Below are 16,524 nucleotides of genomic sequence, written 5' to 3'. Positions count from 1 at the left end.
TGACACTGTACTAATGGCACCAGCTGGATGATGAGGTGATCAAAGGGTTAATAGGGGTGATCCATGTGTTAAATGTGCTAATCTAACACGTGCGTGTAAAATGTAGTGCTTTTACTCAGTGTGTGTTCTCTCTTCTCTCCCTGGCCCACGGGGGGGCAACGAGGGGTGCAGGCGCATTCACAATCAGAAATAGAGAGCGTTTTCTACATATTCAAATGGACCTAGTACACCAGCGCAGTCAGTTCCAGGTTTCGCGTGAAGGAAAAAATGTTAGAACGTGCTGCATTCAGGGGTGGACTGACCATTTGGAAACTCGAGCACTGCCCGAGGGCCCGGGGTTAATAGGGGGCCCCATGAGATGCCCCTGGTACTTTTTTCATAGACTTTTTTTGAGTTTGGGCAAGGACAAGGGCCCCATGATCCCCTATTGCCCGGGGGCTCCATGAGTTGTCAGTCCGCCCCTGGCTGCATTATGCTCCTAATGGGATCCATAGTGAATACAACCAAAAAAGACAGGTAATATCAACACATACTGATCTCTCTGCTTCTGCTCTCTATTTTTCTTTCAAAATGTCTGAAATAGTTAAATATTTACTATTTTTCAGTGCATTCTGGGCATTTGGGAAGGTCTCCTGAGGTTATCTTTTAAAAACACTTCAAAACGCGAACGCGCATAAACGTGGTATGCAAATGCGGCTAAACTGACGTTTTTTAACCTACGTTTTCCAGCAGTCAGTTTCCATCGTTCAGAAGAGTTTTCCAAACGCCCCGTGTACATGAGCCCTTAGAATGGACAAAGCTGTTTACAGAGTTGTGGCACCAGAACAGAGAATCTGATACATCCAGAGGCTCCTCCTGGGATAAGTACTACGTATTTATTATCACAGGCATTCTACAGGTAATCTACAGGAATAACAATTTAAAGTAGTTGTAAAGGCTTAAGGTTTTTTACATTAATGTATTCTCTGCATTAAGGTATACAATCTTCCATTGTCAGCTTTTCCCAGCGTCCCTAGATACTCGCCTGAGCCTGATCTCGATCCTGGGCTGTGCATAAGAGCAGTGTTGCTTCTCTCTCTCTCTCCTCACAGGGCATGGAGGAAGAAGTGGGAGCCATTGGCTCCTGCTGTTGTAGATCAATTCCTGTAAGGAGGGAGCTAGGGGCGGGGCTGAGCCGCTGTCACGTACCTGACCGAAATGACGAGGGTGGCCTCTTGCGCAATTCCTGTCCAAGCACCCCTGGTAGTGGAGACAGGGACTGCTAGGGCAGTGGAAGAGCGCAGGTGCCAGGAAGCTGTTTTAGTGGACTGAAGCTTGGCAGCACAAGAGATCTTCCAGTGGTAATATGGAGACTGGTCACAAGTCTTGTTCAGCAGCTGCCAGGTAGATAGGTGCAGAATCAGGATCAAGGTCAGAAATGGGCAGAAGTCGGTAACGTGCCAGCAGCGAGGTACAAGTCAGGAGACCGAGACGTAGTCAGGAATCCAAGCCAAGGTCGGTAAAACAAGAGCATTCTAGCCCTTGCTCATCTTGTTAGGCTTCTATGTGCACAATTCTGTGCATGCGCATAAGAATGCAAATAGGAATGAGCACCTGCTGCACAGAATTGAGCATCTGCTGTATGAGATCCCTGACCGCCGCTCTGTGTGTGTCAATAGATGCACACAGCCCAGTTCGGGATCAAGCCTGCATGAATGCCCTTATAGGAGGAGGTGGAGCACTGAGCACTGGTAGGGGACCCCAGAAGAGGATGTTTGCAAAACCATTGCACATAGCAGGTAAGTAGCAGGTAAGTATGACATGTTTGTTATTTAAAAAAACTGTAACTTTACAATTACTTTTTCTTTTTTCCTTAACAATGGTGATTAAACTGTACATCAGGGTAAAGAAATAAAACATATTAAGTACAAAACATGCACATTTTGCTGTTTTGACTAATTTCCTAGCAAATCAATGTTGCTGCCTTCACTCTCAAAAGCCTGCCCACAACTGTGTGTATGGAAAGGGCTCTTGGAAAATATAGCTTTGGTGGGGAAAAATCAATAGGACCTGGCCTTCTAGCAGCTGCCACTGCAAGATTTTTATAAGTCTGGTCATGGTGTCACAGTGAGTAAGAAAAGCTGTTTCTCACTATGAGGAAAAAAAAGAAAAAAAGAAACAATAAAATAATGCTAGGATGTGCTCTAGAGGGAGGTTTTGGGGTAATGTCTGGACATATACTTCTTTGCTAATAATTAATCAGGCCTGACTTGAATAATCCCCAAGTAAAGTTGTAAATTAGTGAAGGAAATGTAAATTCCAGACATCCTTTGTTACTATCATATTACTAATAATATATAAAGCATACCTGATTTTTAAGCCAAATAACATGAATGTTTATTAAATAAACTGTAGTAGAAAAAGTACACCTGAAAATCTCATCTAAAATTTAGAGTCCAAAATATGTAAGCATATTTGACAAACGGGAGTGTTTTTAAATAGCCCACATAGAAAAAAAATGTGTGTGTAAAATGTGTGTAATATGGGTATTTATTATACAGTTTTCTAGATAAGCATGTGGTTTTGATTTGCAAGATGGGTTTGTTTCAGCATGATCATTTTTGATGGGTTAGATTTGGTAAAATTTGGTTTAGTACAGGCTTCACTAAATGGTGGACCATGGTCCGGACCTAGCCACTGCTTCATCCAGACCCGATCACGCCATGTAGGATCCGCTTCTTTTTCCCATTCCTCCATTGCTGTTATAACAGCAGAGCAGACAGCAGGAGACAGAACAAGTGTGGAATAACAGTACAATATTGAGCAGGAGCGGGAGCTGCCATAACGTTTTTGCTTCAGATGCGGGAAGCACAATACAGCACTGAATAGAGCACTAGAGCTGCCGGGCTTAACTTTTTAAGTTAACCAGCGGCTGATTGGAAGCAGGGCAGTGCTCGCACCCAATCACCTGCTGGTTATTACAAAAAGTTAAGCCCTGCAGCTACCGTGCTCTTTTCAATGCTGTGCTGTGCTTCCTGCATTCAATCCTGAAATGTTATGACAGCTCCCGCAGTCTGTTCAATACTGTGCTGTTATTCCATACTCGCTCCAGAAATGTCCTGTCTCCTGCTGTCAGCTCTGCTGGGAAGGAATTGGCTCTGTTCAATGATGTGCTGTGCTTCCCACAACCGATCCAGAAATGCTCTGCCTCCCGCTCTCCGCTCTAAGGTAGGAGAGTGAAGGGGGGCCGGGGACACTACTCTGGCTGTGTGTGTGATGTAAAGGGGGGCAAAATGTGAATAGGGGCAGGGCTGTGTGCATGTGGTGGTGGGGGGTGATGTAAAGGGGGCAGTGCTGTGAAGGGGTGATGTAAAGGGGGCGGTGCTGTGGGGCAGTTGATGTGAAGAGGGCAGAGAACACTACTGCTGGGGGGGGGGGGGGGATTTGTGATGCGAGGAGGGGGGCATTGCTGTGGAGGGGGAGATGTAACGGTGGGGGGATGTGAAGGGGCAGAGGACAGTACTGTGGGGTAGGGATGTGAAGTGGGGGGTGGGGTTGATGTGAGGAGGGCAGAGTATACTACTGGGGTGGGGTGTGAAGGGGGCAGTGCTGTGTGTGGGAGGGGGGTTGATGTGAAAATGGCAGAGAACACTACTGTTGGGGGGGAGGGATTTGTGATGTGAGGGGGTGGGGTATGGCTGTTGGAAAAGATGTAGGGGGGGCACTGCTGTGGGGAGGGAGATGTAAAATGGGGGGGGCAGTGTTGTGGGGGGATGTGAAGGGGGCACAGTTCTACTGGGGGTTATGTTAAGGGGAAGAGGACAGTAGTGTGGGGGAGAGATGTGAAGGGGGCAGAGGACAGTAGTGTGGGGTGGGGGTGATGATTTGAAAGGGGGTTGAAGACTGCCGAAAATAATAGGGGTGGTCTGTAAAGGGGTGGGTGGGGGTGATGTGCAGGGGGCCTGAGAACACTACTGTGAAGGTGAAACTGATGTGAAGTTGGGGGAGAAGGACTAAGGACACTGAAGTATAGGGATTGTGATATATACAGCAGAAGAGGGCTAAAAAAACAAATGCGGTTCGGACCTCTGTTGGATGAAAATTTTACTGGTCGGACCTCCATGACTTTTAATTCAGTACCCCTGGTTTAGTATCTTGCAAGTCAGGATCTAGATGCCAAGGTACAGGACAATGTTCATGTTCAATGTTCAAAAGATTTCAGAAAATCACGATTTTAGTTGTCAGATTCCTAGAAAATTTTAAGAAAGTTTAAACATAATACTGTATATACCTATGTCTATCAAATACACACATTGTTTGGGTAAAAAACTATTAATCTATCAGTTCAGGCCTTGGGACACAGCCCCATAGGAGTATACTGTACAGGGTAGGGAGGGAGTATAAGCACACTTTGTTTCTATGTTTGAAAGGCCACTTATCCTTTAAGCTAGCTGGTTATGCAAATGGTTGTTAAAGGTGCTGAAAATGAGCCTTTTTTGTTTAGAATTCTGAACTTTTGTAAAATAGAATATACTTATCTACGGTATACTTCAAATGATCTTCACTATGCATCCTCCGGAGCAGTGGCCGCTCCGTCAAAATCTACCCAGTCCAGTTGGCATCTTCATGCCACAATTTCCATCCTTTTTAATGCAGGGTCAATATTTGTAGATAGACCTCCAGTTTAATTTAATGGAAACTGCACCATACATGCACTGGAGGTTAACTGGGTAGATTTTGTCGGTATGGCCTTAGGTGGCTATTTGGTAAAGAATGATGCTGACCATCATTCAATCCAGAAAAACAACTGCGGTTCAACATCTGGAGAGTCATCAGGGAACAGTGGTGGAGAGAAGGTGAGACTTGTAATGAAATCTGTTTTTTTTTTTTTTTTTTTTTTTATTTGATAGGTGCTGGTAAAATTATTTTTAAACTTTTTTAAATCCTGGAGTTTTTAAGTACTGCTGGAATCACTCATAAAAAGATATATAGCATGAATCTCCTGATATGAAAACACTTTCAGTCTGGGAAGTGCATAAGTGCTTTATAAGAGGTTCTCTTATCAAGCTAGGTTCAGGGTCTCCAAACTATGGCCCTCCAGCTGTTGAAGTATTACAAGTCCCATCATGCCTCTGCCTCTGGGAGTCTTGCCTGTGGCTGTCAGAGTCTTGCAAGGCATCATGGGACTTGCAGTTCCTCAACACCTTGAAGTCCATAGTTTGGAGACCCCTGTTCTAAACCAGGGGTCTCCAAAAGTTCTAAACAAAGGGCCAGATTACTGTTCTTCAAAATTTAGGGGGGGGTCGGACTGTGACCAGTAGAAGTAGAAAATGTCCTTGTGACAGCAAGAGTAAACAGGGTCCCATCTCTGGTATTAGGGGGAGGAATAATGGCCCATCATTGGTGTCAGTAGGAGGAATAGTGCCCCATCTTTGGTATTAGCGGGAGGAATAGTGCCCCATCATTGGTGTCAGTGAAAGGATAAATGCCAAGTTGTCAGTGGCAGGAACTATGCTCCACTGTTGCTGTCAGTGGAGGCAATAATGCCCTAATGGCCACATAAAAACAATGAAATGGTTGCAGTTAGGAGACCACTGTTCTAAACATAAAAAGAACACCTTAAATAAAACTGACTTAAAAAAAAATTGCAGGTGATCCAACTGGAGATGGAGCTAAAGGCATTACGAGAACAGATAACCTCTTTTCTCATGCTTAAGTTTAAAATAAAATTTCTATGCAACAAAAATGTCTTCTATGAATTTGATAATAAATCAGGCAGGTTGTTTGTGCGATCACTAAAAGTTCTGTCCACACAGGTCTTCATTTCAGTAATTCTCTCCCCTCAAGGCCATGAGCTCACGAACTCTCTGGAAATCACCAACTGCTTCAAGGATTTTTATTCATCATTAAATAGTCTCCCAAAGCCATTACTTCATCTATCCCTGGACTGGAGGGATGCTTTAATCTTCCAGTATTTGCAGATCTCTCTCCAAAAACTTGTGCGATTAACAGGCACTAAGGAGGACTTCACTCTTGCCCAGACATCCAAGCCTTCGGGTAACGCACCAGACAGATTCATGCTGTTTTATAATATGACGCTTCAACAATCCCTGGCCTTCAAATTCATGGCAGCATTCAATTCTATACTTCAAGGTCATCCTATCCAGAAGGATACCTCCCATGCCCACATCAGTGTTTCCAAAGCCCGAAAAGGACCCCTCGCTCTGTGCCAGCTTTTTCTCTACTAAATACTGACTTAAAATTTCTCTGTAAAGACATAAGTGTCAAGGTTGCTACCTTAGGGTAAAGTAGCAGCACTGCTCCAGATCCTTCCACCTCAGTCTAGCCTTTAATTCCACATAAAAGGTGCAGGTCCAGCTCACAACTGCAGATTCTAGGAGGAAAAATTGGATGACTGCACTCAGAAAAATCATAGGAATTTATTGCAGACAATCCATCAAAACTGACACATATAGAGTATCTACAGGACAGTGCCAGCAACGTTTTGCATTGCAAGCACATAGTGGTAAGTTATGACTAAGCGCTTGGAGCTCAAAGCGCTTCAATGCTGTTCCTATTCTGTAGATGCTGTATATGCGTCTGTTTCAATGGACTGTCTTCAATAAACTCCTGTGATTTTCTGCATATCTGAGTGCAGTCATTCACTTTTTCCTCCAATGTTTCTGCCATACTTGCTGAGAGTATTCACATGGAAAAGACCAGCTTTGTGCTTGGTAGAGAGGCAAGGGACAACAATACCAGAGCAATGAACCTCATTTATCTCTTATCTCTTTAACTCCCTCCTGTCACTGCCGAAAAGGCCTTAGATTGAGTAGCTGTAGATTTTTGAAGAGCACCCTTCAATATATAGTTATTGGTGCTAAAAATGAAATGGTTCAATTCACTGTATGACAGTCCCATTGTGGCTGTGGGGACCTCTCCTCTAATTTCACTCTAGCTAATGGCATCCATCAGGGCTGTTCCCTTTCAACCCTTTTTTCATATTAACCCTAGAGCCCCTTCTACAATATATCAGATTAATCCCTGATATTAAAGGAATACAGATCAACAAGGTGCTACACAAAGTCACAGAGTATGCCAACAACCTGCTTTTCTTTATTACCTGCCAGGAAATATTAATCCCTAATTTGATCAAGGAATTAGACCTTTACTGTCACCTGTCCAACTGCAAAATTAACTTTTCAAAGTCATAAGCATCACAATCTGCTAGGCTCTGCGTTTTGCAATCCAATTTATCATTTAAATAGGCAGCGGGGAAAAATATTTAAGAATTTTTCTCACCTGGACCTTGGTTACAATGTTTCAGGAGAATTTTCACCCTCTGCTTTTGACAACTTGATGTGACCTCCACTTCTGGTGCAGGTCTCATATGTGTGGTTTGGTAGTAACAGTATTGTAAAAATGTGCTGTGAATGTGCTTCCCCAATTACTGTACCTCATCCTGTTTTAGTGGCTATTCTCAACCAACGTTTTGAACCAGGTTAAGAGAAAGTTCACACAATTCCTCTGGGTGGATTGTCCATCAAGAGTAGAAGTGGACACCGTTAGTCTGTCTAAATAATCTGGATGAATGGGTTTTCCACCAGGGATCTGGACTGGTATAAACATTCAGCTACTAAAAGTTGGGTCTTCCTGGAACAAGCTCTATTTCCCTGTGACATAAGGAAAGGTGAAGTGTTTTGAGGGATGTTATGTATCACCTCGCATTCTTTCTTATAGGGAAACTAGGTGGAATCTGGTGTGCGTTTATGGACCACTTAGCAGTGTGGGTTCCAAACAAGATTTAGCTTTCCACTTGTGACCAGCAGCAGGTGGTATAAATAAGGACGGATTGGAGCAAGAGGTTGCTGTGGCCTGGGACTCTAATACCTGAGAGAGCTATATGTGAAGATTGCTCTGTAAAAGAAAGGAAAAGGCTTGCAAAACATTTGTTTTTTTGGTGGTGGCTGGGAGAAGCCCTTCACCTGTGAAATGGGAACCTGTACTATTTAATTAGTGCCTGGATGGCAAAGAATTATTTTTGTTTTGTTTGTTTTCGGTGCAACCTTTTAAAACTGACTACAAGTCACAATTTTAAGAAAAGACCTGTCATTGGACTGCCTTTTCCCAGGTAAGGTGACCCCCACTTGAGCTAACCCCCATACACTCTTTCCCCTGAGGGCTCTCCCATGGCTGCTCAGCTCCTGTCTGACCTCAGTAAGGGCTTACCCGATTCTAGGCAGTACTCATAAAATAGCCCTCAGAACCTGTCCTAGGGCGATCAGCTTCAGGCCTGACTCCTTTATGTTGCCAGTGATAGGCTCTCTGACCCTCGATTTCATGCTAAATAAATTAAGACTGCAGGACTTTTGGGACTTTGGTGGCTGGAAATCCACACCTGTTATCCTGCGACCTTATCTCCTCTCCATTTGGCTCCAGAAAGCGTCACTCTACACTCCTGAAAACAGCTGCAATTCTACCCTACCTGGATTTTCCATTGCATATGCCAGGTGGACTACTCCCCCAGAAACCTATACCCCCTTTTTCAGAACCGAATGGGAAAAATATCTTTAAGAAATCCTTTTTTTTTTTTATTAAGCATAAATCCTCTATCTCATCGAGATTGCAGGAATCTGGTTATAAATTACTCACTAGATGGTACAGGGTTCCAGAGAGGTTACATTGCATGTTTGCCAATGTGGACCCTAACTACTGGAGATGTGTAATGGCCAGAAGCACACTCATCCACATTTTCTGGTCTTGTCCATGGATCTGCCTCTTCTGACAAGATGTCTGTGCACTGATTCAAGAACTCATGAGCCTCTTTTTTTTCCTCTGTCCTTCTTTTTCTACCTTCCCTCTTCTTCACTTTCTTCTCTCTATCTCTGAAAATATTAAACCCCTGTGGGGTGTGGGGTTCCCCCCCCCCCTGCTGATGACTTATGGTTCCAATGTCCTGCATATTTGCCAGCATTTCCTGTTTGTTGGCTTAAGAATGTGGTCCCACTCTGTGCAAATTCTTTAGACTTAATGTTTGCATTTATAATCTCTTCAGTGATGCCATCCATTTCATTAAATGTTTTTCCATTATCTGTAATGTATACTGTCCATTGATTGTGGACCTGTTTGGGTGATCTGGCTGATTGATCTGTGTACCACCTGTTTACTAAATTGCTGTAAATAAGTAATTAAAAAAAAGACAAGTAAAAAGTAGGTTGTATTGAGCTGATATGGAGTATTGTATGTACTATTCATGATGTACGCTCTCTTTACGGGTAGATATAATAGCATGAGTGAATGTGGAGCAATGCCAGCTGCCATTTGATATCATGAGAAAACTAATTTATTTTTTGTTCCTATTGTTGCTATCTTGTTCCTTTCTGTTCTTATCACTTTCAGTGCTAATTATATTACATTTCAATTTAATTTCTTATCGCATAACATTAAGGTAAATACCTGTAATACATTGGATCAGGATAGGTAACTGAACAAAGAAAATACATCAGCTGGCTAGAGCCCCTTTTACACAAGGTGAACACAGTTTTGATCAGCAGGGGATCTGTCTGCAGATCCCCTGCTGATCAGAGCAGACAGATGAGCCATCAGTTTATGCAGAGCAGACATGGACAGAGCTCACTCTGGCAAAGTCAGTTTACACCCAGCCCATAAAGCAGTCTGTTTACACCCGACTGCTCTTCAATCCGATCATCCTGGACAGAGGAGGGTGGATTCCTTACCATTTTTTTAAGGGACTGGATTGGACCGGAGGTAGGCAGGAGCAGGGGCGGACTGACAACTCATGGGGCACCCGGGCAATAGGGGATCATGGGGCCCCTGTGTCCTTGCCTACACTCAAAGCACACCCAAAAATGCCTATAAAAAGGTACCAAGGGCATTTCATGGGGCCCCCTACTTACCCTGGGCCCTTGGGCAGTGCCCGAGGGCTCGAATGGTCAGTCCGACCCTGGGCAGGAGTAAACGGACACAAGTCCGTTAACACCTGCCAGGCCATATGGATGAATAAACTGTTAGATCAGGTTTGTATGAAAAACTGACAGGTGGATCTGATCAGACCCTTCACATGATAGAGGCCTTAATGTGAGAGGCAACAATGTGTAACAAATCAAAATGTTTAGCTGTGATTAAAAAAGAATGCATAAGCTAAGGTTTGTGGGTGCCTACACTGAAGGCCCTTTTATACACATGCATATGTGTGTCCCTAAATTCTTGCCTACATAATATTTGGTATGTAACCACCCTGCCATAAGCAGGAGTGTCTCTGTAATTTAGTCTGCATGTCTGTAGTCAACCAATGCCAATTTATAGTCTGTGTTTGCTCAGCCTTCCACTAAGTCCAGTCTGGATGTCAGTTCTTCAATCTGTCAGTTGTTGACACTATCACCCTCTAGCATTAGTGTAAGATCACAGTGAATCTGGATTATGACTATTCCTATATTTCCCACCAATAGGAATTTGTTTTCCAGTGATGCCTCATGGAAAAGGGTATAAATATTTGGGGTGAGTTGATGCAAGATCTCTTCCCCCTGGGCTGTGACTTGTGGAGAGTGCAAGTTTTTGGAGCTGCTTGTTCAGGCCTGTCTGCCTGAAGAGGCCTGAGTGTGTTTAGAAAGCTAGCCCAGTCTGGAGGCAAGATGGAGGCTGGTTGACTCTCCTGCAGAAGACTGGGATTAGGATGGAGTCCCAGGTGGTGCTGGTTAACTCTCCTAAAGAAAGATGGTTGCTGAGCACATTGTCAATAGAGGAATTCTAAACACAAGAGTGTCATATTCGACTTAAAGGCCCTTTTTCTGTGCAGTGATGAACTTCTACTTTAACATGGAGCATCTGTAACCCTAACCCTCTCTCCAATAGTTCCATGACTAATAAACATCCTTTTTCATCCCCTAAGAGTGTCTAGCAATCATCTGTTCACATTCCCCATTACTGTTTGAGAGATCTACCTGTTGTACACCCTGAGGTGAAGTGTCAGCCTGCCCTGTCTCTGGAGGTACCACCATGCCTCTAGGGGTCATGGGGTGTGAAAGGTATTAGTCTGAATATGGCCAAATACACAAGTAGAAATGTACACACAAAATGGTGTAAAATGTAAAAAAAAAAGACAAACCTAATGGACTATTTTATGTTTTCTCATGTCAGTCTTCTCTGATTCTATCTTTCTTTGCAGAGAACAAAGTCCATCAAATTTTACTAACCAGAATGAAGGCTGTTTTTAGGTTATTGTAAATGTGACAATTGCAGGGCATTGAGCAGCTGTCTTGTTTTCCCCATGCACAACTGTCCTGTTATAAATAGGGCGAATGCAACTGGGGAATATCTGGCAAATGAGTGGCTGGCGAACGATATATAAAACAGATAGCTGGAAAAAATGTTGGTGAAAGCCATGTACTGTAAATATGCAGTTTAGTAAATGCTTAGGCTTTTCTGGGTGCCATGGGAGCTTTTATGAGGCAGATGTACAGTATATACTGTGTATATGATTGTAATGATAATACAGTCTCTAAGTAAGGTTAGTTACAAAAAGCAATAATCAACAATCGCTGACTTTACCTAGCTTATTTATATATATACCAGATGGCACATATGTCATTCCTGGCACTAAAAACAGGTTAAAATGACCCTAAATTGAAGCTTCAATGCAGAAACACAAGAAAAAAGGATGCAGAAAAAAGTAAAATCAGTACATAAACCCTTAATGTTCATACCACAATTCTAACTACATCATAGTGCTTTAATGCACACTAGGGGATTGTACAAAAAACAGGGCTGATTTCTACACTAGGAATTTCTCATCTTGTTGTATGGATTTTCCATTAGCTTAGTGCTTATTTCTAAAACTCTTAACCAGAGACACTTTTGAAAGAGTCCTCAGATTTAAATACATTCTGGTCTGGTTCCTGAAGCTCAGATGCTTGGAAGGGTTTTTGGTGGGATAAAGCCTCTCATAGGTCCACATCTTACTTGTTAGCTGGACCTCACTAATTAGTGTCAGCTGTGCACTGGCCTTTTATATACAAGCTGTCTGAGGGCCAGTTCACACCACATGCAGTCCACTGCGGTTTTTTTCTGCATCAAAAAAGCATTGATAGTAGGTTACATGGTTTCCACTGGCATAGTTTACATCAGTTGCAGTTTGATCCAATTCCAGAAAAAAAAGTAGAACATGCTGCATTTTTTCTGCACTGAAATATACTGGAACGCAGTAAAATGCATCAAAAACACACCAAAAATGCACTGAAACACACCTAAACACACCGAAAATGCACCAGAAAACATAGGTCCTTGTTAAAGAAAAAGAGAAGGGAAAAAATTATCGCCTCAAAAACGCTTCCGACGAAACAGTAGGAGAATGTGCTAGCACCTTTTTAATGAAGAAGCCCCAAAAGGCCTACTTTGATTGACAACCCCAAGATGCCAATGAGATTTCTAAACATAAAGGAGAAATAGTAGACAGACTTGGGGTTATCATGGCCATCCAAGCACAGCGTGTGTTTGCAAGTGTACATAACCCTGGGGAGCTCACAATTTCCCAAATGTATTTGTTCCATCTTACAAAAAAGTGGTTGCAATGGAGGTGCTCAAGTCTGTTCAGATGATGGAGTGAGTGGTCTACAAAATTAGGCATACAGAGTATATATTCTCTGTATATCCCCTCCTTTCTCACCTGTGCTCCCCAAACTGTATTTCCTTCTTTGCCTACCTTTGCACACCACAACCGCACCACTTTGCTTACCTTTGTAGAACAGGCTGATGGTAGGCTCAATGGCCACAGTCGAAGGCAGGACTTTCAAGAATGCACCTGTTCACCTCCCCAGTGGGCAGCATTCAGTAGAGGTGATGGTGGATGGAACCTCAGGGGGGCATGATATACTTATGAATACCGCCACTTACACATTTGAATGCTGACATGATCTGGGTCATCTGTACACAGCAATAGGGCACAGCTGGGTAGTATAAGTGACAGGATATCACACTGAGATATTGGGACACCGCACAGGAGGAAGATTTCAAGGGGCAAGGGTTTTTTAAATTGGCAAATATGGGGCAGCTGCTTTAGGCCCCACAAAAATGACTGGACACAGGGCAGCTGCCCCTTTTGCCCTGCCTTAAAGATGGCCCTGATCCTTTATAGCATGAAATACTAGAACTGAGGACTATCTGTCCAAGCTGGTAACACCTAAAAACAGAAAACCATCAAACTCAGGTAAGACTGTTTCCTTTTATCAAAGGGGTAAACAGGCTGTTAAGGAGGACAGTGAAATATTAGTTGCTGGCTACACCAAGGACAGGGACATATGGTTGTCAATTTCCCCATAATACATGAGCCTATGAAATGTAACCTGGTGAGGGGTATGTCACTATTTTCTAAGTCTATTAGCCTTGCTAGTCTTGCAGGAGACTTGAAAACTGAGAATGGAAGGCAAATAAGTCTTATTACCATAGAAGTGTAGCAGAACCTCCTCAGGAATCGCTAAGATTTGAGTCCCCCTATAGTCCTGCACAGCCAGGCAACACACATTTTTCACACAGACTTGTATTCAGGAGACAGTAGCCAGTCCCTTGAGCATGTTTTTTTTTTTTCTTCAATTTTATTAGGGGATTTTAACTTTCATCTTCCACCTGAACTCTCCTGGTACTAAGCTGTCTTCAGCACATTTAAAGGCTGCTCTGGCCCCATGCCAAGATTCCTTCTTGGAGATAGGGGACCCTGGCCAAAGTGTGCAGGCCAGCCCCTTTCCACTCTCAAGCCTCTCCTGGTATACCACCCCAGACCCCAGATAATCCTCTTCTATCCAGCTGTCTGAAGGAATCCCTGGGTAGGGGATTCAGTGCCTGCCAGCTTAATGTGAAATAGTCCTGGATAAAAAGCTAATCCAGTTTACCACTAGAGTGCCTCTTTCCCCTTAACTGGCCCAGGGGGTGTAGGACTACTCACTCAGTCCACTGCCTATGAGCTGGTGGGTTGGTAGCTGCTCTCAGGCCTTCTGCTAGGCCACTCATTCCCCGTTGTACAGGTGCCATTTGCTCTGGGGGCCGATGAGGTCCTGAGCTTTCCTCCTTTCCAGCACCACTGCCTTAAGGTGAGCACCTTCCCAACTGTGCCCCATCCAAGGCTCCTGCTCTTCAGCCTCTCACTTCATCTTCCACCTGAACTCTCCTGGTACTAAGTCATCTCCAGCACATTTAAAGGCTACTCTGGCTCCGTGCTAAGCTTCCTGCTTGGGGATTGGCCAGGGTCCCTTAAGTGTGCAGGCTAGCCCTTTTCCCGCTCACTGCTTTTAGAATCTTCTCCAAGATTCTAGAGCAGGGGCGATGTCAAGGAACTGACCTGCAGAGCCTCTCAGCCCTGACTTGTAATAACCCTCTTGCTCAGCCCAGGCTGCTATTTAGTTTTTTGATAAACCTGCTTTAGCTCCCTCTAGCTATCTAGGAGGGTGCTGCAGAAGGAACCTCTATGCGGGCATTACTAGACTATGGAAGCCTTGTCACCTTTGTCCATGGCAATCAGGACCCTGCAAAGCTTGACTCAGACGATATGGAAGTATTCTATATACATAGCAATACCAAAGACCATCCTACTGCAGATCTGATCTGCAAATTTATGGGAGTCTGTCTAATCCCAGGCAAGAGGCCTGACCGTGTGGCAGGCTGGCCCATAAATATGACAGAGCCTGGCCAGCAGGAGAGTCAGGTGGAAGATGGATTGTAGAAGTGCTGCTGTGTAGCCTGGGAGGGGGCCCCTGAAAAGGGGGGTTCTTCCTCCAGGTTGGAGGAAGGAGGAAAGCTGAAATAGGGAGCTCCACTGCCCTGCAGTCCACTGAACAACAGCCTGCATAGCCTGGAAAAGAACCAAACCAGCGGAAGACCTGAAAGCAGTTCTATCCACAGTTACAGGACAAGGACAGTACCTCTACATACTCAGGGCCTATAAGTGAGAAGCCTGCTAGATGCAAGCTTTTGGCAAGTCTTCAAGGGACAGTCTAGTACTTACCCAATCCCTTGTCCTGGGATCAGACACCAAACTGGAACCAAACCCTCCTATCCTTTACAGCCAAGGAAGCTGCCATCTTGGCCTCTGTTTGGTCTGCAGTTATTATGGTGTTACTCATGTGATGTTATGACACCAGCCATCTGAGGGCTTGACAGTTCAATTGTGAGCACAAGCTAATGGGAGAGTTATCATTTAAGGCATACCTTGAATGTAGCTGTTTTGGGAAACCGTTAAATCATGGGATTTAGTTCCACTCCCCCCCCCTCCCCCCACACATGTTGAGGGCATGTGAAAAAAGGATAAAGAAGGCGCCCCTGAGTGCAGACCATTACCTGCGACCTGGTAAGGTTATGGGGGGGGGGCTCGCTCGCCCACTGTGCCCACAATGCACTGCACTCTCACAGTGCAATGTGCTTGACCAAAGCAATGCACCTGGCCACAGGTCAAGTGCAATGCTTTGGCCAATCACTGCACAATTGGGCAGAGCTAGCGGTGATGTCACTGCTAGCTCTTCCCAATCGTTTACATCTGACCGGCAAATGCCATATTGCGACAAGTGCTCGGTGGGTGCGAACGGGTCGGTGGACATCTGTTTATTTTTTATTTCGGCAAGTTGTCATCATCATGACAATGCTGGACACCATGAGTGACGATGAATTACAACAACTGAACCATTTTTCTTTTGTTTTTTCTTAATAATGGACTTGTCAAAAACTTTTGTTTTGTTTTTTGTTCAATAAAGGAGTTTTTCAAAATACTTTTCTTTATTTTTTACTAAATTTAACCCTTTAGTGAATGGGTAGGGGTACAAGTACCCGTTACGCATTCACAAGGGGGGAAGTGGCATCAGAGTGCCTCCTTATTTAAAGGGGTACCCTGATTCTAATGAGCTCCCCCACCCGCAGACCCCCACAACTACAGGGCCAGAGTTGTGGGGAAGAGGCCCTTGTCCCCATCGGCATGGGGAAACTGTCCCAATGCTGAAAGCATGTGGCCTGATAAGCCACGGGGGGGGGGGGGGGGTCTCGTTCGCCCTCCCCCCTTCCTGCCCTACCAGGCCTGTGCTCAGATCAAGGATCTGGTAGGAATTTAGGGGGGAGGAATTTTTTCCTCCATTTTGGGAAGTTGGGGTTCCCCTTAAAAGTCCTACCATGCCTAAAGGACCTGACATGGCTTGTAGGGAGAACCCCATGCACTTTTTTTTTTTACTGTGGGGTAGCTCCTAACCTTCCTACCAGACCTAAAGCGTCTGGTATGGATTGAGGGGGACCCCACGCTGTTTTTTTTTTTTAATACAAAAATGTAATTAAAAAAAAAAAAGTCAGTCCTGGAATATGTGTGTGTGTGTGTGTGTATGCAATTGATCCTTTTTCATGACATCGATTTTTTTTTTTTTTTTTTTTTTTTTTTTTTTTTTTTTTTATAAGATACTTTGTACTTCATGTCATTCACATGATAGGGAGACAGCAGACCCATTTATAGAGAGATCTCTCGTCCCACGAGATCTTAGATACTAGCGATATCCAGCCTAGTGG

General features: G+C 44.1%; 1 long non-coding RNA gene across 1 annotated transcript in view; it reads left to right on the top strand.

Moving 5' to 3' along the window:
- Positions 1 to 3,025: 3,025 nt before the first annotated feature.
- The window catches only part of LOC149457302 (uncharacterized), a 38,424-nt gene continuing 24,925 nt past the window's right edge, over positions 3,026 to 16,524 (top strand). The window contains exon 1 of the long non-coding RNA XR_016313646.1: positions 3,026 to 3,207. This is a non-coding gene — a long non-coding RNA (uncharacterized LOC149457302). The remainder of the gene's footprint in view (positions 3,208 to 16,524) is intronic.

The sequence above is a fragment of the Staurois parvus genome, unplaced genomic scaffold (genome assembly GCF_062004578.1).
Source record: "Staurois parvus isolate SC_StPar_1 unplaced genomic scaffold, SC_StPar_1.0 ptg000327l, whole genome shotgun sequence".
In the NCBI taxonomy this organism is placed as follows: Eukaryota; Metazoa; Chordata; class Amphibia; order Anura; family Ranidae; genus Staurois; species Staurois parvus.
This window is presented reverse-complemented; position numbering and strand designations above follow the sequence as displayed.